A 23,116-nucleotide genomic window follows, 5' to 3' on the forward strand; every position below is an offset into this window, starting at 1 on the left:
CAGTTTTTTCCGAGCTGTATTAAGGCCGTTGTAAAACTGTTTTCTATTTTAAGGGGGCGCTAGCAGCTTCAACAGAGTTCAGATTTCTTTGTCCTTCTTTGCTGGGCGAGCCCTGCGGAAAATTCACTGCCAGTAGGACACGCTTCTGCGTTGTGTAAGTTTATTTTGAGAGCTACTCTGAAGTTACTGGAGAAGATCTCAAGTAATAACACTCAAGAGTTTTTGTACGTTCCTGCTCCTGCGTTTCGATAAAACCGAAAACGTTAGGTTTTGCGGGTCAGCTCTAAGTTCACCACTTCGAAAGGAGGTAATCCAATTTTGCCACTAGTCACCACAGTTCAGACACTATCCTTCCAAGGAATTGGCAACATTAAAATCTTAGACACACCTCTTAACGTTTCTTAAAGAAACAACTGGTCGTTCGACAGGTTTTTGTGTCGTAATGGTACGGTGGAAAACACTTTAAAATAATGACTTATAAGCTACGGACGACTAGGTTACCAGGTTTTAACTCTTCTTCCGTAGAGGTGGAGGGGGGTAACTAACCGTACGACGAGAAAAGCCTCAGAAACGGTAATCTCAACCATGAGCAAAGTCAACACCAACAGCCACAAATCACGTCGGCAGGACCTGCTTCGTATGTGATTAGAAGGTCTGTGATCCTTCGCATTAGAACTCAGAAGCCCATATTCGATCCCAACAGACATCCTGCAAGATACCTATCAGTACACTTCAAAACACTTGAAGTTGTCAAAGACAAGGAAAGTCAAATCGTCACAGCCAAAAGGAGGAGCCTAGGAGACACAATAATAAAGTAGAGTGTAATATCCTGGGATGATAAGGACGTCAGGTAAAACTTAGACCTGAACAAACTATGGACATTAAGTTAATAATAATCTGTCAGTATTTCTTTATTGGTTTATAAGAAATATACCCCACCAGTGTTAGAGGTGAATGATATGGGATTTTTCTGTCAATGCAAAACTGTTCTAAAATTTTATTTTATAAAAAGAGTAGCCTCTCAATGATGTGGAACTGGCCTTTTCCTGATGAAATCCTAAGCATTGGTCTGGATGCACTACTGGTCAGAGGGGGGAATGTTCCTCGTGGTAGAACTACTAATACCTGCCTTAAGTATAATCCCTCAAGACTTAGCTGCAAGAGGACTATGGCCTTTTCACATATTCCAGCCCATGTCGGTTTACCTACTCGTGGAATTTGGGGGAAACAGACTTTAAGCTTTTCCAGGATCAAGGTTTGCTAGCAGGTCCAACCACGGCAGCCCTGGCTAAATCCTAGACCGCAACGTTCCCCAACAGTCCCACCCAGAGACACTGGGGAATCCACAGACGGTCCGGGAAGATGAGGCTGACTGATGCAGCCGAGCTCCAGAGCACTAGGACCGCAGTGGCTGGAGCACAGTCCAGGCACCCTCACAACAGAATCAACTACCGCACACACTTGTCCAGTTTTCCCTTAGTCACAGCCCCGCTGGGGCAGGAAAGGAACCACTACCATGCATGTTTATCTTCACAGCTCAGGCCCTTCTATGCTCCTGTTTCCCTAGTGAAGAGAGGGATAAATGAGTGAAGTCATTGCCTAGAAGACCACTCTAACTAGGGGCTGTGAAGCCTCACTGTGCCTCAGTTTTCTGACCTGTTAAATGGGGGAAAGAGTAACAGCTACCTCGCAGGGGAAAGGGCCCGACCACTCCACTTGACCTGTTAAATGGGGGAAAGAGTAACAGCTACCTCGTAGGGGAAAGGGCCCGACCACTCCACTTGTTGGCTGTTAGCACCGAAGCACTGTCACTGCCCCTGCTAGAGGAAATAGGTACTGATTCAGGCCAGAGGAAATAGGTACTGATTCAGGTCAGTGGAGGCCACGCCTATGAGTCCCGGGGACAGGGACTGGGGTCGATTCCCAGAGGAGGCTTCCCAGAAAGGCTTTCACTGCACCAGGCTCATAAGCTTTGAAGACCTAGCCTCACGCCAAAGGAAGAGAAGACCTCCCCGCAGAGAGAAGAGCACATGGGGTGGGAGGAGGGGAACGGGTGCGGGGGAGGGGCCAGGGAGGAAGCTCGGGAAGGGCCGCAGCTAGGTCCCGAACACAGTGGGGGAGCCACCACAGAGCTGGAATGTGAAGGGGGAGTGACAGGGCCCTGTGCCCACCATGGTGAAGATGGCCAGGACGGAGGGGACAGCAGCAGAGAGAGGGCCAGGCTCACACCACCACTCTGCCCGTAGTTTTCACTAAGCCATCAACTCTGTATGATGCTTGAGCACCTCCTCCAATATTCTATTTAATTTTCTGAGTTTACGCTTGTGTCCCCAGCTAAACTCCTTGAATGTAAGAAATACCATGCCTTGTATTTCCTCAAAACTTCTGTAACATATAGCACAATACCGGGTTCATGGTAAGTGACCAATAAAGCCCTACTTTATTGACTAGTGATGAATTAGAACAGATGTGTTCTCAAGGTCCAACACAGTTCCTTTATAACTTTTAAAAGATGCTTTTAAAAGGAGGTAATAGTGGCTAAGTAACTCAGACCACCCCTCATGCTAAAAACAACTACAAATGCTGGATATCATATAAAAGAACATCTTCTTGGAAACATCAGAGAACTAAGAAGGCACAGAAGAACTACCGGCTCACAAAACATAAAAAAAGTAAAATCCAGAGAGATGAGCCTACAGCAAATGGTCTACTTTTGCCCTAGGGCCATTTATACACTGGGACGGGGCAACACTGAGGATTGATTACTTGTGATAACCACATTATCTAGAACGTGCACTCCAGAGCCCTCAGAAGACTAGTGGCCCAGATAAACCCCTATACCTTGGGTTGGAAATCCAAATGGCTATACATTTGGAGAGTGAATTGGAAATAAAACAGCCTCCAGATGTACTGCAGGCCAGCTTCCAAGAATCTGGGTGACCCAGAAAAATGCCAATCCCTCACAGCAGGTAGAAATGATCTATTAGATTGCTGGTGCCCTAAAGCCCCTGGCAGATAAAAACACAAATCATTTCTGGATGGAGAGTATATAATCCTCGTCTAGTCCTCAATTTACTTCTGTAGACAATTCTCAAATACAATGTCCAAAACACAACCAAAGACAACCAGGTACACAGGACAACTGTAAATGAAAACTAGCAGAAACAAAGATCCATATGAACTATGCGTATGAGAATAATTAGAAACAGATGTTAAAATAACAATTCTTACTATGTATAAGAAAACAAAACACATGATTAAAATTGGGGAGAGAGAAATCCAAAGTTAAGTACTGGATAGATGGGCTTAAAAACACACTAGATATAGACGAAGGGAGAAGTAAACAGGAAACTGAGTCTGCAGAAAAAAAATCCAGAATGAAGCCCAGAGAGAAAAGGATGGAGAATTCAAAAGAGGAGGTAAGAGACCAAAGATAGAGAAAAACAGAACTAACGTAAGTTGAAAAGGAGTTCAAAAGGAGAGGTCAGCAACGCTAGGCAAGAAGCAACAGTGGACACACATCTGGGTCACTACTATCCCCCAAAAAACAGAAACAGAAAACAACTGTAGGTGAAGATGTGGGGAAACTGGGACTCTTGTGCGTTCACTGCTGGTAGGAATACACAGTGGTGCAGTCCCTGTGGGAAACGGTGTGCAGGTCCCCCAAATTAAACACAGAATCACCGTATGATCCAGCAATTCTACTTCTGGCTATAAACCCAAAAGGAGTGAAAGCAGGGATTCCAACAGATACTTGTACACTCGCTCAGAGCGACATTATTCACAACAGCTAAAAGGTGGAAAGAGCCAAATTTTGATCCAAGTATCAAACCAAGCACCACACTTGATGAAATACTGCAAGTTTTCCCTTTGATATGGGGAACAGGACAAAAACATCCATTCTGCAATTTCTTTTCAACACTGGTCCTAGCTAAAGCTTTATGGCAAGAAAAAAATTAAAGGTATAAAACTCATAGAGAAGAAGCTAAACTGTCATTACGAATGGAAATTGTAAGTAGAAAATCCAGAAGATCTACAGGTATATTATAAAATAAGTGAGTTTAGCAAGACTGATTAATACAAAGTCAATGTACCCTCCCCCGGCAAAAAACAATTACATTTCTATACCAACAACAAGCCAAAAAAGGAAATCTTAAGTTTCCATTCTTAATTGCATAAAAATTAACACCTAGGAATAAATCTAGCCAAAATAAATCTCTACCCCAAAAGCTATGGAATGATAATAAAAAAGAAAGAAAAATTAAAGATGACCAAAATAAACAGAGAGAAGCTACAGACTGAAATACTCAGTATTGCAAAATTTCCATTTTCCCCAAATTGATCTATACATAAAATTCCACTCAAAATCCCAACTATAATTTTTCTTTAGGAAGTTCACAAGTTGATTCCAAAATCTATGTGGAAATGCAAATGGCAGGACACAAGCTGGTGAAACTCGCTCCCATGGGATATCAAGATTTATTATAAAACAGCAAGAATGTGCTATCGGCTCAAGAAAAGACAAATATAGCAACAGAACAGAATAAAGAAACAGACTCATGCATATATGGGCACCTTCTTTATGACAAAGTGTGCACTACAGAGGAGTGAGAACCCTGGGCCCACTGAGTATCTATCTAGAATAAAACAGAAACTAACTCCTCTCTCACCCCATACGTAAAGATGAACTCCTGGTATAGATATAAGTGTGGAAAACAAAACAATAAAGCTTTTAGCAAATGACATAGGAAAACAGCTGCATGATCCCAGGATAGGAGAAAGTATCAGGACACAGTAAACATAAACCGTTAAAAGAAAGAGTGATGCACTGGACCAAGTTAAAATTAAGAACTGTGGTATACCAAAGCACCCTAAGAAAGTTAAAAGGCAAGTCACATTGGAAAGAGATATTTATAAAACAAATAAGCAACAACAGGCTTGATTCTAGAAAATATACAGATCACCTACAAGCCCAAACAACCCAGTAGAAAAATGGGCAAAATATTTGAACAGGCCCTTCACAAAAGATATCAATGTTCCTAAGTACATGAAAAGTTGTTCAACCTCCATTACTCATCAGAGAAACATAAACTAAAATACAATGACACACTACTGCATACTCCCTGAATGGCTAAAATTAAAGAACGACAAGACCAAGTGTTGACAAGAACGTGTTACCATGGAAACTTGGGCTGGTAGAATGTAAACTGGTACAACCAACACTTCAGAAAACATCTTGGCATATCTCCCAAATTTGGAGATACAGCTATTCCACTGCTAGGAATATGCCCAACAGAAACGCATGCACGTGTACAACAGGAGAAATGCACAAAAATGCTCAGAGCAGCCCCAATCGTAATAGCCAAAAACTAGAAATCCATGTGTCCATCTACTGTAGAATGTGAAAGTTGTGGTTTTCATGCCAGGGAATACAATAATCAATCAAAATAAATGAATCAAAGCTACGCTCAACAGCAGAGATAAATCTATAATAATGAGTGAAAAGGCCTGTATATACACTTTTGTATAAGTCCAACAACAAGCAAACTATAATTTTAAGGTGCATATTTAGATGATAAAACTAAAAAAGAAAAGCAAGAGAGTGATACCATACAAGTCAGGAGAGTGGTAACTTCGGGGAGTGCTGGCAATGTTCCAGTTCTTGTCCCCAGTGGCAATTAAAGAGCTGTTAGCTTTACAACTCATTAAACTGTGCATTTGCATTTTATGCACTTTCTAAATACAGCTCACAATTTTTTTTAAGGTTTTAAAAACTAGAGAAGTGGGAGTGACCCTGGACCACTTGACCTATATATAAAAGTCTGTGACAAGTGGCTTGGACCTAGTCTCTGCCTTACTTACTTTCTAAACCACAAGTCAAAGCACCAAAATGGAACCAACCACAGTTCTCTCTCCACAGTATAACATCTGCTCAATGATCAAAGAAAGAAATTCTAGGGCTCCCCTGGTGGCGCAGTGGTTGAGAATCCGCCTGCCGATGCAGGGGACACGGGTTCGTGTCCCGGTCCGGGAAGATCCCACGTGCCGCAGAGCGGCTGGGCCCGTGAGCCATGGCCGCTGAGCCTGCGCATCCGGAGCCTGTGCTCCGCAACGGGAGAGGCCACAGCAGTGAGAGGCCCGCGTACCGCAAAAAAAAAAAAAAAAGAGTTTTAACAAAATGGCTGGCATACAGTAGGCACTCAGTAAGTGTTTGTTCCCTTCTTTATGACAGCAGCACTTTCAAAAAACAAAAAAGCACAGCCTACTGAGCAAAGAGAGGAACAGTCCGAGGGGGCACAACCCCAAAGATGAAAGTGAGGGCGCCTGAAATCTCATCACCCAACTGTCAACATTCTGATGACTGTCCCTCAAGACATCTTGCATATACACGTGTGCACACGTGTGTGCTGTGAGTTCTACAGAAACGGTTCGTATGCCACGGAAATCGCCCCGGATCTATACATACAGATCTCCACTCCATTTTCAGTGGCTGGATGATACCCCATTGTGTGCAGGCACCATAATCACTAAACGGAGCCGCCAAGCCCCTACCCACAGTCATTATCTTAATCAACACTGTGATGGGTACACACTTCCGCACACGTGCACTTATCTCCTCAGGACAAGTTCTGAAAAAGAGCACACACTGTACACCCGACTAGCATTATTTTTACCATAATGCACTAGGTGCCCTATGGGGCCACAGGCTGCTGACTCTATACATTTTTTTGTCATTTTAAGACTCTACACTGCAACCTTACTAAGTAAGGGGGAAATCAATTAGTACTCTTACGGTGCACTCACTTTCAATCCCAAGAATAAAAGCACAACACAGATACCCAAGAAGAGTGTGACAAAGTCGGTGACCCTGTGCGTTCATGCGAGACAGCAGAACTGTCCACACAAGCATGCTGTCCTTCACAGCTTCACCCAGCGACTCCTGGGACACTCGTGCCAGCCAGATGCCTCTGGGCCGCTGACTTTTTAAATCCCTCTTCTGGAATGGCCGCCGGAGACACTTTTTGAGCCACAAAAGTCTGTTAAAATATAAGTACTTAATGTGAGATTAACGGGACTCACGAAGTGATAGGCTTGTTACCTGTTGTTGCCCATACACCAGGGTCTTACCATTAGAAAGGATCATCCGTCATCAAACCACTTCATTTCACACACGAGCAGCAACAGGCCCAGCGAGCCCAGGAGGCCAGGGTTGAACACAGTGCGAGGCAGAGTCAGTAACCTTTGTTCAAAGATCGGGACCAGCCCCATACGATGTTCAGCAGTGACAGGAATGTCCCAGATTGGTGCTGTACAAATCAGCAGCCACTAGCCACATATGGCTACTGAGCAAGTGAAATGTGGCTCGTGTGAATGGGAAAAAGAATCTTAAATTTTGCTTAAACCCTCGAGCTCCTTAATGTAACTTTACAGCCGCACGGGGCTCAAGGCCACCGTGCCATCCAGCGCAGCTCTAGACCCACGGCTGCAACTCAAGCAGGGAGAGATGAGGCGGCACCTAACCACGGAAACCCGGACTCCTCGGGAAGCCCTGCTCACATGACACCAGGTGGGAACTGAAGCCAGCGTGGCCAGATGGCCAGATTTTAAACACGGGCAACTTTTTGAATGAATTTAAAGGACTGGGGAGCCCAAAAACACATTTCGTGGGTGGAATCCGGCCAAAGACCCCTAAATCTGCAACCTCCCTCCTCCAGACGCATCTCATAAACGTGAGATCAGGCACCAAAGCATTCATGGTTGCCCAAGGGATTAAACAAGGACCCAAGTCTTCCACGTGGGCTTTTAAAATTCTCCCAATAAGCTTCTAAGCTGACCTCCCCAATCCTCTCCTCCAGCCAGCCAGTCAGCCAGGCCTACGGGGTCTCCTAAGAGCCCCCCACCCCGCTCCCCTCCCGGGAGCTCTTCCAGCCTCTGGGCTCCTCCCTGGCCCTCTACTTCACGGGCACTCCACACCTCTCTCCAAAGACCACAGACCACTCGAAGCGGGGCGGTCCTAACACAGCTACTCTCATGCCCAAGCACTTCCCCAGGGGCAGCACACGGGTGGGTGTTGGCGGCTGGGGGGCTCATGGGGAAAATTAACCGTTACCTTGCACATATTCTCCCTATTATCTCACTGAATCCTCACGATACCCTGTACCAAGCACTGCACCTATAAGCATCCCCACCTCCCAGCTAAGGAAACAGGCAACTGGGCAAGGCCACTCAGCTACTACGTGGCTCCAATAACATTCATTACTCCACCAGTCTTCCAAAAGGGTGAGGCAAGAACAGTTAAGTTTGTAAGGACACTCCCCAAACCGAAATCGCTCTCGTGTGCACCTTCCCCAGAGAACCCTCGGCCTACTAGATGCCCTTCTGGCAAAAAAGTGGGCATCACTCTTAAGAGCCCAGAAGTGCTAATAATCCAAACACCCATCAACTGATGACCAGAGAAACAAAATGTGGTACATCCACACAATCAAATACCATTCACAGTAAAGAGGAACAAACTAGTACTGATGCATGCTACAATATTCATGAACCTTGAATACAGGATAAAGAAATCAGACATAAAAGACTACCTATTGTATGATCCCATTTATACGAAATGCTCAGAAAAGGCAAATCTACAGAGACAGGAAGTACAGAAATGGTCACCTACAACTGCAGGTGGGGGTGGGGAATGCCTGCAGGCGCAGGCAAGGGATCTTTCCGAGTGATGGGCAAACGCTCTAACAGTGGATAGCGGTGATGGCTGTACAACTCCATAAATTTACTAAAAAATAACTGAACTGTATGATTAACAGGTAAATTATACCTCGATAGAGCTGTAAAAGAAAAATCAGTTACTTGTTTTAAAAGCACTCTATTCTGATCTTTCTGGTGACTGGACTGTGGAAGAAGAATTCATTACACCTGCCAAAGGTAGGTATTTGTTATCTATCAATCCGGAAATGATCCTGAAGTGGTGCCTGCGGCAGAAGGAAGCAAGGCCAACAGCTGGGTCGGGAGCTGAGTTGTGATGGGAAGCAGTGCAGCCTGCGTGGGCCAAGAGGCCCATCGGTGCTGCGGAGAACGCTCTGAAGAGCCCACAGTCCACACACCTCAATTCGCTCTGTTGGCCAGTCATCACCCACAGCTTTCCCGAATGTGCCAGCTCTCACTGACACGGGTCCCGGCCTGAAGCACTGTGCTTTCTCTCTGTGTCACTCTCGTGCCTCTCAAGGCTCACTTCAAGCATCACTTGCTCCAGCGCCCTCCCGCCTATACCCAGTAGCCCGGGACAGAAGGCGGTACGTCCCGCACACCCACCGCACACTGCTCTTGTAGCGGTTGCGACCTCTGGTTTGTTAAACCATCTGTTTCTCTAGTGCCTAAAGCCTAGCTTGAGTGCTCCCTAAAGACAGGTTCCGTATCTCCATCATTTCTGAATCACCAGCATCGACCATGATGCCAGCAAATTTGGAGGAAGTGGTTGGGGGTGCCTGGGTAAGAGAGGGAATAATGTGAATGGTACGAGCTTAGCGCTCCAGTGAACAGCCCCAAACACAATGGCCAACAGCAAAGCACCGTCACTCTACCCTGTTTGGATCCTTCCTTCCACCCCGGGCTCCCTTCCGTCTATTCTCACCACGCGACCAGAATGTCCATCTAAAAGTTAAGTCATAGCATGTCCTCTGTTGAAAACCCGCCAATGGCTCCATGTTGTGTAAGAACTGGTCTCCCCGATGGCCGCCCCCTCCCCTCACTGGCCTCCCAGCTGCTCCCTCCCTATGCCAGACACTCTCTCTGCCTGGAATGCCCTTCCCCAAGGCTGCCACCCAGCCCGTCCCAACATCCCACCCGGTCTCTGTCCCAGTGCCATGTTCTCAGCCAGGCCCGCTCCGACCACCCTACTGAATATCATGGGCGTGCACGCACGCTCACGGCCCACTCGGCTTTACTTTTCTCCAAAGCACTTCTCACTTCCCAGTGGTCTATAAAAACTCACTCAGTTGACTTGCTTATGGGTTCTTTCCCTCATGGGGGAAGTAAGCTCCATGAAGAAAGGAATTTGTATCTAGTTATACTCATTGCTATTGTCCAAAACCTTATTTGTTGAATAAATGAATGAATCCCATCAATTTGCTTTATTTCTCACTTGGAAAATACTGCAGTGCCAGGGCCCACCCTGTGCCCACTATGAAGCCCACTCGTCTAAAAAGTGAAGGTGGCCTCAACTGTGAGGAATTTTACCTCACCCTGATGGGAAATGAGGGAACAATAGAACAGAAAGAAACCCTCCAGGTCCCACTTTTTAGGAAGCGTCGTACTGCAATCAAGGGAAAAGGGACAGCTAAAACGACATATTCCCAAGTCCCTCAGACTCCATTGCAGAGCTAGCCAAATTCCATCACACTCTGCTCAGGGTGCTTCATAAGAATGATCTTGTGAACAAAGCTTCCACAAGGCTAGGTATCTGAAGAACATTTTATGGAAAAATCAATTCACTGAACTGCACCAATCAGCAAAACTACTACCCACAGTAGCCGATGGCCATCCTGTCTGAACTCAAGGGGAAAGCTTTCAGGTCACTGTGATGGAGATAGGCAAGGTGTAAACCACACCCGGTTAAGATGTGCAGGCCACACAGTTCAGGACAAGCCCAGCAGAATGCTCCATCATCAGAAACCCAGTATGGGGTGGGGTCGGGGTGAGGGCGGGGGTGGAGATCCAAGCAGCAGAGAATAAAGTAAGTAGGCTTTGGAGTCAGACAAAACTGGGTTCAAAACATGGCACCACCATGGTTCCTAGCCATGGGCCCTCAAGAATGTTAACGTCTCAAACTCCATATATGCATCTGTAAAATGGGATACATAATACCCCCTTCTGCAGGTGACTGGGAAAATTACTGAAGCAATCAATTTCAACGACATGCCACAGTGAACCACACATAGTAAACGTGGCCCTGTCCTCCTCCCCTTCGTTCCCAGGTAAAAAATCAAGTTCGAGAGTATTTGCAAACGTTAAGGCAAGTGAAATAAACCAGACACAAAAGGACACATACTGTGTGACTCCAGATATAGGATGTGCCAAGAAACGGCAGATTCTTAGAGACAGAAAGTAGAACAGTGTATGCTGCACACCTAAAACTAATATTGTAAATCAACGATACTTCAATTAAAGAAAAACAGAAAGAAAGTAGTGGCTACCAGCGGCTGGTGGGGGGGGAAATGGGAAGTTATTGTTTAATGGATGAGTTTGGGATGATGAAAAAGTTCTGGAGATGGACAGTGGTGATGGTTGGACAACACCGTGAATACACTTAAAGCCGCTAAGCTGTACAACTAAAAGCAGTTAAAATGGCTAAGTTTTATGTTATGTATATTTTAACACAAATTTTTTTTTTAATTTTAAGAGTATGTGCAGGGCAAACCAAGGGACAAATCAAAAATAGAAGGCCTGTAGGTATGTGAGCTGTTAAATGGTTTACACCATCTGCAGTGTTTAATCTCCCCCCTGCAATTGTTTCCTCACTACAACACCGGGTCCAAAATAGCATCGTCTCTATTGGTGCCATGGCTGTGCCCACCACGGTCAAACCAGAAGAAACCATTTTTCCTTTCAACCCTGTTACAAGTGACATCTCCACCCACAAACATTCTAGCACTGAGAGGTAGAAGATTCCCAATTCATTCTAAAAGCTCGCAAAACTCTACAAAACTGGGCAAGGATCACATGCAAAGTTAAGGAAACTTATCCAATCCCACTAATAAGAGAGAAATCCAAAAACTTTATAGAGTCTGGAAGGAAACAAAGTTCTGAGCATCCTAAGAACTTAGAAATTTCATACTGAGGTGCTGGGGAACCACTGAAAGATTTGAAAGTTTGGAAGAAAAAAGGGGATGGGATGGAAAGAGGACAGGGATAAGGATAGGGGAGTGTGAAACGGATATATTTGCAGTTTTGAAAGCTCATTTTTGCAAAGATGGGGAGCACGAATTGGAGGCAGGGAGGACTCTGGGTGCAACAAGGACAGAGACTGCAGGTTTCTGGGCTGCGCAACAAAGCCGATGGTTGTGTCATACCCCAAGATGAGGCGGGGGGGCTGGGGGCAGGTCTGTGTGACAGCAGAAGGAGCTGAACTGTTTCTGGCACATTGCGCTCCGGGCCTGATGGGACATCAACACAGAAATATCCTGCAGGCACGTGTCTGCCACCTGAAGCCCAGGAGGGAAGTGTAGGGTGCAGATATGGGTCTGGGAACACGTACAGGAATGAGAGTCACCAGTGAGAACACGCAGCACGCAGAGGGAAGACTGAGGCTGGCATCCTGATGAACACCCACGTCTGCAAGGGCTGGAGGAGGTGGTATCCACGAAGTAGATGAAGAAGAGCTGCTGGAAGAAGAACTCACTCAGGTGGCATCAAAAGCCAGTGAAGAAGACAGCGTCCCCAGTGGGGCCTGATCAGGTAAGAAGTCACATAAGGTCAGAGTGGAAAGAACTCTGGCTTTGGCAATTCCTTAGTCCATCCGCAAGTTCATGGGAGGAGAGGTCAGACATGTGGAACGAAGAGTGACGGGGATGTCGGGTCGAGACCGAATGTGGGAAAGTCCAAGTGCAGGCAAAACTCAGTATGGCAGCCTGAAGACTCTGCTGGTCAAGTAAAGGTGGCGGTTGTTTCTTCTTCGAATGGTAGACACGTGAGCCTATTTTATAGACTGAAGGAGGAGATTCAGAAGTTAAGGGAATGTGTCTATCATTGATAGGCATTTCAGGTCACACCACAAAGGACAGAGGAGGAGCTAGAGGATGCTGGGAGAGGTGCTAAAATGCGGTATCCAAAGCCTGATGATCCAAGGCCTGCCCGAGTGTGACGCGGCAGACAGAAACCCGAGGAATTAACCGCAGTCAGTGTCTTAAACCAGTTTTGACAGTTCTTTTTACTGGGCAGGTGTCAGGAGCTAGGGTATGCTGATGGCCACTTGCAACCAACCCCCAGAAATCTTAACACAACTGGAATGCTCTCGTTGTCCATCACAAAATTTAAAAGACTTCCTTATCATAAACACCCAAAATATGTGTAAAATAAATGGATTAGGATGCCCTGGATTGTTCTGGGGAATGGGAGAAGGGAAATTATGGACAATAAAGGTGTAGGTAGGAAAGGGCACCGAGAAGAGGGAGAATCCCAGGAAGAAAAATGAGGTAACAAGGCCCAGCACCAGAATAAAAACACCTCGCGGAAATGAAGAAAAATAAAAGCTTTAACTCTCATTTCTGCTTTTGATTATGATTATGATCTATCAGCAACTAAAGAACTGGAGGAAACATCTTTCAACAAATCAAAAGTATCCGATTAGAAACCAACAGCAGGGACTTCCCTGGTGGCACAGTGGTTAAGAATCCGCCTGCCAATGCAGAGGACACGGGTTCGAACCCTGGTCCGGGAAGATCCCACATGCCGTGGAGCAACTAAGCCCGTGTGCCTGCGCTCTGGAGCCCACGAGCCACAACTACTGAGCCTGCACGCCTATAGCCCGTGCTCCACAACAAGAGAAGCCACCGCAATGAGAAGCCTGCGCACAGCAACAAAGAGTAGCCCCTGCTCGTCGCAACTAGAGAAAGCCCCGTGCAGCAACGAAGACCCAATGCAGCCAAAAATAAATAAATGAATTAATTTATCTTTTTTTAATGGATAAACAACAAGGTCCTACAGCACAGGGAACTATGATAAATATCCTGTGATAAACCATAATGGAAAAGAATATGAAAAAGAATGTATATATATATAAATATATATATGTATAACTGAATCACTTTGCTGTACAGCAGAAATTAACACAACATTGTAAATCAACTTTAAAAAAAAAAGGAAAACTTTACAGGTGCCTATGTCTTTGATCCTTGAGATCCATCTCTCCCGAGTTAGGAGTGAGACTCGTGACTAAGGCTCTGGGAAGAAGAATCCCTGGCTACACACCCCATCCTAAGGCCCTCCTCCCCCACCCTAAATACTGCAGTGACTTAAAAGGGAATCCTGAGGGGCACTGGTCTCGTACCATCAACGTCAAAGGAAAACTCAGAGACAATAAGACAAGCACTTGCAGATGACATAAGGGCGAGTCCAGGCTTCTGAAATAAAGGATAATGCTGGTGTCTAAAGGGTTTTCTAAAGCTATAATTAATATGTTCACTGTCCTTTTTTTTGTGGAAAATCACCCGTTTCTTCCCATGACTGGCACATCTACCCACGAGGGTCGGGGTCGCTACCTGTCTGCTGGCACAGGTATCCTAAAAGCAGAGGGGAAGTGGTTTTCATGAGGGAAGGTTTCATTTCTGTTAGGGCCTCACGTGAGACAAGGTGTTCTTGTGTCCTGGGGTTTCTCTCAGGGTGGAGCGTCTGTCCTCTGAATCCTAAGGTGTTCTTATGGGTTGCAATATAAAATAGATATTTTTAAAATAAATTTATTTATTTATTTGGCTGCGTTGGGTCTTCGCTGCTGCACGCAGGCTTTCTCTAGTTGCGGCGAGTAGGGGCTACTCTTAGTTGCGGTGCGTGCGCTTCTTGTTGCAGTGGCTTCTCTTGTTGCAGAGCACGGTCTCTAGGCACACGGGCTTCAGTAGTTGTGGCTCATGGGCTTAGCTGCTCCGCAGCATGTGGAATCTTCCCGGACCAGGGCTCGAACCCATGTCCCCTGCTTTGGCAGGCGGAGTCTTAACCACTGCGCCACCAGGGAAGCCCAAAAAATAGATTGCTTTTCTATGGACTCTAGTGCAAGAGCCTGACAAGCTGGTGGCCTCCTCTGTCTCCTTAGAGCAAAGTCCAGGACTGGACTCAGCCCAGGGACCTGGCCTGACTGTAACCACCTGCCCTCCTGCGCTGTTGAACATTTGCGGGAGATGTGCGCCCTTCCCAGGACTGGAGGAGCTGACTCAGAGAACGTACTGATACCTAGCACACGACACTGAACCAGGCAGTCAGTACATTTGGTTCTCCCCACTACACCCCTCCTCCTTCCCCTGTATTCTGCCTTTCACTAATTTATCTAGTCACCCAGCAAAGAACAAAAACTCCAAAGCCAGAGTCGGGCTAGAACATGACAGAGTTGCTACAACACTGAGTCCTTTTTTTCCCTCCACAAAAACTCAACTGGGTGGAATACTGAACAGCTCCTCCAAACACTCTCAGATGGATATGACTGGGAAACGTTTCCGTTTTGGAACTGTCCCAAATTCTTCAATTATTTACTAAGGGATCAAACACGAGTGCAGAAACACGACAGGCAAGCTTCGCTTAAGCTGGGCTTTGTCCTCTGGGGTTTCACTGCTGTTTGGGTTTTGTTTTTAAGTGTTGGCTCTCAGTGACTCGGCTGGGTACAGGGAATCCTTCCTGCCTTTGTTTAATTTTGCGTTTTCAGAATCTGGAAAGGGAGTTCCTAGTCCCTCCCGGGTGTCAGTTCCTTCCTCTGCTGTAAAATGACTGTCTGATGATTTGCTGGGAATGCCTACATCACCTTGGAAAAAAGAGGCAGGTAAGAGCCAGGTGATGTTATCAGAGGGCAAGTAACAGCGTAGAGAGAGAGCAGGCGGGAAGAACCAGCAGAAGCCGCCCCTGTGGGTCAAGCCCCTCCTCTTCCGCTCGGCAAGTTCATTCATGTTTTCAAACACAAGGCACGGCGGCCTCGCCGAAAAGTAAAAAAATATACACGCCTGCACACTTAATGAATTCATTTATGAAAAATAAGCTAACTTGTTCTAGTGTAGAAACCTTAAAGGCAGGACAGAGAAATCAAAAAAAAACTTGCTGCTCTAATTTCTTCTAACTTCCAGCCTCTTAGAAAACAAAAGGCCCCGGGAACTGGGGGTGAATTCTCAGCTCTGGGGAAGCCAGCTTCTTCTGTACCACCTCCTACTCATATCTAATTGTGATTCCAAATTTCCAAAGTAGGCAGGACCACACCTGGGGGAAAATAAACAAATCAAAAAGGGTGAGGGATGAAAATGAAAAGTTCACAATGGAATTATTTCAAATGAGGAATTCACTATCTGCCCAGAGGCAATGATGAAAAACAAAAGAAAGAGAGAAGCCAGCATGTATCCATTCTTCCACAAAGGCTCCTTTAGGATTCCCATTCTGTTCTAAGACATTGTCAGTTCATCTCTAGCCCACCACCAGAGACCATCGCCTATCATAATCCTAAAGCGGTTTGGCTTCTACAATCAGGGCATCTCCCTAACTCAAAATCACTGCGGAGCGATTATTGAAGGATGCGGGCAGAAGGGGCCTCGGACGCCATCCTGTGCTCGGCTTCCCCATCTCAGGGCTGCCTTACCGCCTGTCCTGACGCCCAGGTCTAGGGGGGCTCCACAGCCCAGCCCCTCCTATGGCACTGTGTCTCCTTCCCAGGGGTGGAGGCAAGTAGGAAGCGGGGCCCAGCAGCGTGCCAAGCTGAAGGCAGGACCCCAAGCACGCATGCGTATCCACCTCTCCTCCTGGCAGCCCATAAAAATGACAGCATCGAAGCACAGAAGGCTCTTTCCAAAATACCCTAGAGAACTGGGGGACTAGGGGGCACTCAAGTGGCCATCGGTAAATGAAAATTCTCCCCAAAGACAATTCCAGAAGAAGAAAAGAGAGGGGAGGCCGCACCCCACAGTCTGCTCCAAAGGGGCTCCAGTGGGGATGCGCGCCCATCCTCCCGGACGCTGAGCAAGTTCTGGGCCCTGTGTGGGCAGCTATGAGGCAGGGAGGGTTCGGGACTGGGAGAGAAGCAGAAAGTAGGTAGACGAGGGGGGTGCCAGGGGTGGGCAGGGGAGGGGGTCTACCGACCGGCCAGACTAGGCCCCTTTGCACGTCAGGCTCATTGTGAGATGAGCAGTAATGAGATAAATGTTTACATATTAGCCTCTCGCCACCAGACTGCGAGTAAGGCAAGCAAGTAATTTCTCCACACTGGGGCACTCTGGGTGTCAATGGGGTGCTGTTAACAGTGATACCAGGACAACAGGCATAAACGGGGATGGGCTCAGACGAAAAGGACAGATGGCCTCCTGAGGCAGGCGGCCCTCAAGGCCGGGGCGATGCCCTGTTCTGCTCCCGATGCCCCAAACCACGCGGCTCTCAGCAAATGCTAGCAACTGGTGTGACCGCCTTCTCTAGTCGTCTACAGGTGTCGAAAGCACTCTGTGTTTAGCTGCTACCTGAGCCACCTTGTCGCAGACTCCAGGGGCACCGGCACAGCCATAGGCACAGGTGTGCGCCTGCAGAAAGAGGCACACTTTTTAAAATTAAATTTTAAAAACCTCTCTAAATGATCTTTGAAATAAGCTTCTCCACGTCCACAGCCAACTGACGCCCTGCCCTCAAGCCGCCTCCCCCCCACCCCCGAGCTCCCCTTGACCTTCCACGTCCCCCCTGTCCTGGCTGGGCCGGGCTGGCCTAGGGCCCCGTCTCCCTGCAGGGCCATCCCCTCCCCGCGGCCGGCCCCCCGCTGAGTGACGCCCAACACAGCTCATGGGTCTGGCCAGCAGGCCTGCCGGGTCTGGATGTTTACAGCAGTACTGAGAGTCCTGATACACAGAGAGAAGGGAGGAGATTCTTAAACTTGTTCTAAGTCCTTGCTTTCCCTTTTGGGAAAGCCTGTCGCAAGTCACCCACAGGGAAGGCACTAAACAAGAGCCCTGGGGTCCGTTTCTTTCTTTTCTTTTCTTTTTTTTAGTTGAAGTATAGTTGATTTACAATGTTGTGTTAGTTTCCGCTGTACAGCAAAGTGACTCAGTTATATATATCTATTATTTTTCATATTGTTTTCCATTATGGTTTATTACAGGATATTGAATATAGTTATAGTTTCCTGTGCTATACAGTAGGACCTTGTTGTTCATCCATTCTCTACATAATAGTTTGCATCTGCTAACCCCAAACTCTCCCACCCCGTCCCTTTCTTATCTGAGGAGAAAACTCCCAGAAAGCACAAGAGAAGATGGCCTGCAGGGGTGTTTCTGGGAAGGGAAGCTTGCGGGAAGAGTTATTAGCACCGGCTCTGACCTTGGCTTCTCTGAGATTGACAGCTGTGCGTCCTATTAATGGATCTCCAGCAGCCTTCTCAGATTTCACTGGTTTAATCCAAGCTACCAAACAATTCTGATGAAACCCACCCATCAATGGCTCAGGTGCCTGGGAAGCAACTGTTTCAAGGTTCTCCCACAGTGAAGGCAGGGGAGGGAGGGGGACAAGAAGAGAAATGGGGAGGAAATGAGGGGAGTCTTTGGCCCAACCTCAGAGGGCCATGCATTTCTTGGGCCCTATTATCAGATCACATGCTAGCTAGGGGTATAACCTGAATTCTCATTCTCATAAATCCTGGAAGTACTTTATGAGCAACAGTCACAGTGTGTTGTAACGTGTTCTTTACTGCACTACACTCTGTGTTACAAGTACTAGTCTATCAAATATAAACATTAAATGGACCCGGGCCTCTCTCTTTTTCTGAAAGGCTCTGATTTCAAGGGGAGCTATGGGAGAGAACTAAAAAGATATCATTCACAGGCATAATGCCTCAGATGTCTGCACACAGGACATCCTTAGCTCAGGGAGAGTCAAAGTTCCAAACCAGTAGGCACTGTAGAGAAAATGAAATCAATTTATTATCTTAAGGACCTGTTGTGTGCAAAGCACAAGCTCAAGTTTAAATCACTCTCAGATGCCACTATGAAGTCTGGTGATAATATCTACATTCCAAGGCCAAGGGCTCAAATTATGACCCAACTTCCCCCAGCACGCCAGTAATCAATCCACTCCCAACCTCATTACTGCTCATCTCACTGAGCTCTTTCCTAGTAACCTCCTAGTCGTTCCCAGGTCAGCTCAGACACCACCATAACATTTTAACTTTCCAAGGTGCAGCTCAGAACACCCTAGGAGCCTGCTCTAAACCCTTCACTGCTTCCTCACAGGCTGCTGCTGGAAACCCAGCTTATGCGCCTGGGTGTGGCTTTCTCGCCCTCGGGTCTAGCCCCAGCCTGTCCTTCTAGGAAGCACTGTTCCAGTGAAGAGTGTGGGTTCTGAGCCCAGCAGTCGGGTTTCCCGAGGCCGGCTGGGCCACGTTCCTTCACCCACTGAAGGGGAATTACAACAGTGACTAACAAGGTGGCCATGGGATGGAGGGAAATGACTTGCCTACAAGAGCTCAGCACAAGCCTGGCACAGAGCACTGGCCAGTGAGCGTCAGCTTCTGCCATCACCGCCCGCCTCCTTCACGCTAACCAACAAATACTCGAGTGCGGCCGTGGGCCAGGCCCTGTGTGAGTGCCCCGCTCTCCGGGTGAGCCCAGCGAGGCCTCTCGGAGCTCCACGTGACTGCGCGGGCAGCACCCATGGCCTCACAGACCAGCCCCATCCAGGCGGAATCTCCCCAGCCTGCTCCAGCCACACCTGCCCAAATCCTGCCCATCTGTTGAGACCCAGCTCCCAGGCCACCACGGCAGGGGGCTTTTGCAGCCTCCTCCCACAGAAGGGAAGCTTGGGGCTGTCTGTGGGCACCTCTCCTAACTGGTCAGCTGACTGTCCCATCAAACACAAGGTCTGGGCTTCCCTGGTGGCGCAGTGGTTGAGAGTCCGCCTGCCGATGCAGGGGATACGGGTTCGTGCCCCGGTCCGGGAAGATCCCACATGACGCGGAGCGGCTGGGTCCGTGAGCCATGGCCGCTGAGCCTGCGCATCTAGAGCCTGTGCTCTGCGACGGGAGAGGCCACAACGGTGAGAGGCCCACGTACTGCCGAAAAAAAAAAAAAAAAAAAAACACAAGGTCTGCGGATGCAACCACATCGACGCTGCTATAATCGCTTGTTCAGAAGCCAGGGTATAATTTTCTCTCCTCAACAAGCAGCACATCTGCTGTTCTCAAAACAAATTTGTGAAATGGGCAAATAAATCTGTAACTCAATTATCCTCTCATCGTGCTATGATTAAGCCAAGGAACCCCAAGAGAAATCCAGATTATAAAGAGGTTTAAGAAAGAAAAGAAATACCTACAGAGCCTACATAACACCAAGGGTTCAATGGTCTATCTTGGCTAAGACACTACAATGTTTCTTTCTGTATGTGACTACCTAAGTCTTCCTTAGATGGGATTGGTAGACTGGAAAAGTTTCGATGGACTAATGAACTTCTGAGAGTTGCACGCTTTTACATCAGTGAAACAAAAAAGAGAGGAAGATTAAGGCCTTCCTTTTCTTACTATAAAATGTTCACTGAAAGCCAAGAGGGGGAAAGGGCTAGTACAGAACAGAAGGGTCCGCACACTTGCCCAGAGAAACTTTACAATGTGCAACAGGCTCTTAGGTTCATGGACGAATGGGGACAGGAGAGTGGGCTCATGAAGCCCAGCCGGAAGGGTTCAGGAGCTGTCTCTGCCCAGCAGGGTCAGGAAGCCCCGGGCTCCCTCCCTTGTGGACCCCTGGGGGCAGTCGTGACCAAGGCACACAGACTTAAGAGCCTCCCGGCCCTCACACTGGGCCAGTCTAATCAGATTTTGTTAATGACCCTCAGAAAACTCAAAGTGCCTTTGAGGTCAGGTAAGGAACAAGCTGCATTCTAGACAGGTGGAAGGACAAATGCAAGAAACATTTCTTTAATAATCATAGCGGCTTTGGCAAAGACGCCCCAGCACTAAACAAGTCACAGGCCCACAGCTGAAAGAACGGTAAGTTAGTCTACCCAGAGAGAGGTTTCTCTAAGATAACAGGACTGTTCCCAAATGTCTGGACTTCCTATTTAGTTCATGGAAATCTCCTAAAATGTAGTAGACATGTCTACTACAGAGAATGTTCTGGAACTGAGCCTTTCTTGATGTCTCAGGGTCACTTATTACAGACACAGTCACTGTGCTGAGCTGAAGTCCAGAGTTCCTTTCCAGGACCAGACAAGGCCCAGCATCACATCACAGGAAGCCTTCTATAACTGTCGGGTCCTGCCTTCACTTGCTGCTAACCCACTGGGGGACACAAACTCTCTCTGCAAGTTTTAGTTTGGGACGTGGCAGAGTTTGGAGGGACAGAGGTGATAAGTAGCAGCCTTTTAGTGTACTGAGTTGGTATCACATATCCTCTAAGACAGGATTCTAAGAGGCTGGTTCCGGGGTTGGGGGTGGGGGGATGGGCTGGGAGTGCGGGGTGAGCAGGCACACACAGTTATATACAGGATGGGTTCACAACAAGGTCCCACTGTACAGCACAGGGAACTCCATTCAATATCCTGGGATAAACCATAATGGAAAGAATATGAAAAAGAACATTTATGTGTATAACGGAATCACTTTGCTGTCCAGCAGAAACTAAAACAACATTGCAAATCAACAGTATAGTTGATAAATATAAAATAAAATTTAAAAAGTTTGGTTCATTCCAGGAAAGAAAGAAAAAGAAAGTTTGGTTCCAGGAACCATGGCCAATCTTGTTTTTAAACTGATATCACAGTATTGCACAGGGGTTAAGAATGCAGACTTTGGACCTAGACTGTTCTACTCACTGGCTATGTAACTCTGGGCAAATTACTTCCTCTGTATGCCTCAGTTTCCTCCTCTGTAAAAGGGAGATAAACGTGAATATCTCAAAGTTGCTGTTTTAGTTTCGGTTTTAACAGCAAAAGGAAAAAAAAAACCGGTATCCAAGCTTATAAATATCACTAACAATGCAAGGGCTAGTCCCCAAGAAGTCTGTAGCGCGTGAGTCCGTCTTTGCCTTCTCTCTCTCTCAGACAGGAAATGGACAGTTGACACCATCTCGTTAACAGAGTAAAGGGTCCCCCCTTTTCATTGCTGGCAGCTACGGCCATGGCAGCAGGCAGATGATGGCGGTTTACCGTTTCTTAAAGCTGAGGGCAATCTCCTCCTCTTGGCTGGGAGAGGTTTTCCTTCTCTAAATGAAAAATACTCTGTGGCCACACTTATTCACGCTGAGCGTTTGAGCAACGTGGTAGAGGCCCACATGCCAGACTGCTCGTTTTCTAACAGCTGCAGACGGAATCTAATGATCCTAAGGATCCACGGGCTCCCCGCCTGCAGGGCCTCCTCCAGCACAGAGCGGACACAGCGCTTCCCCTGCAAAAGGGGGTGGGGTGTGAAGGCGTCAGTATTTCTTTCACAGCATCAAAACTACACTTCACGCTTCTACATTTCCTTCCGTGTGATCTTCTGGAACACTCATGATTCTTCTAGTCGGACTTTTCTGGCAATGAATTACAATAGAAAATCAAGTTCTTAAATTACTAACAAAGGTTAGGATGGATGCCAAGGAATTCATCCAACCAAAACTCATCTTCCAGATTTATTAGACTGGAAGGAAACAAGGGTTATTCCTGGCTGGTTCCCAGGTGTCCCCTCCCACTGGCTGCTCCCACTTTACTTCACCCTTGTGAGAAACAAATGCCACCCATGGGATCTGGAGGCCCATTAGAATCCTCCTGCCTTGCAGGGACCATTTCTACAAATCTGTCCCACAGCTAGTCCTTCTCATAAAACTATACTGTATTAGGATACAACCACAAGAGAGGACGTTGTCTGAGTGATTTTTTTTTAATGACGAAGCAGATTAAACAAAAATACAGAGAAAAAGAAAAAGCCATCTGAAATACAGGCAAGCAGTTGAATAATTAAATTTAAGAAGCAATTACTATATGCAGGGTCCTCCTGGGCAAGTAAGGGGTTCAGAGACACAAAGATAAATGAAATGTGGCCCTCGGCTGCAAAACATTGATAATATAGCTGAAACAAGTATGCAGATGGCCACAGTTCCAGGCAAAGCCTGGTCTGGCAAAAATAAATTGGGGTCTACGAACCGTGGGCACCAACCATTGAACAAAGTCACCTCAATTGGGAGAAATCAGCACCGGCTCTACAGACACCACAGCATTTAAGCTGAGCCTTCAACCATGTAAAGGAGTTTGACAAGGCCAGGAAGAGGCCATCCAGACAGAGGAAAGAGGAGGGGCGGGGAAGGATACCACTGCGGATCAGGGTGGGGACACTGCAGTGTAGCTGAGACGTACAGGCAACATGGTGGGAGAAAAATGTTAGAGGGCTTTGAAAGCCATGGTCAGCTGTCCAGGCTTTCTTCTGCAAGCAGCAGAG

The 23,116-nt window shown here is 47.1% G+C and overlaps 1 protein-coding gene across 6 annotated transcripts in view; it reads right to left on the reverse strand.

The window, feature by feature from the left end:
• Positions 1-23,116, reverse strand: part of CLASP1 (cytoplasmic linker associated protein 1) — a 272,935-nt gene that overhangs the window by 185,722 nt on the left and 64,097 nt on the right. The window lies entirely within an intron of this gene.

This window comes from Phocoena sinus, chromosome 7 (genome assembly GCF_008692025.1).
Source record: "Phocoena sinus isolate mPhoSin1 chromosome 7, mPhoSin1.pri, whole genome shotgun sequence".
NCBI classification, from domain to species: Eukaryota; Metazoa; Chordata; class Mammalia; order Artiodactyla; family Phocoenidae; genus Phocoena; species Phocoena sinus.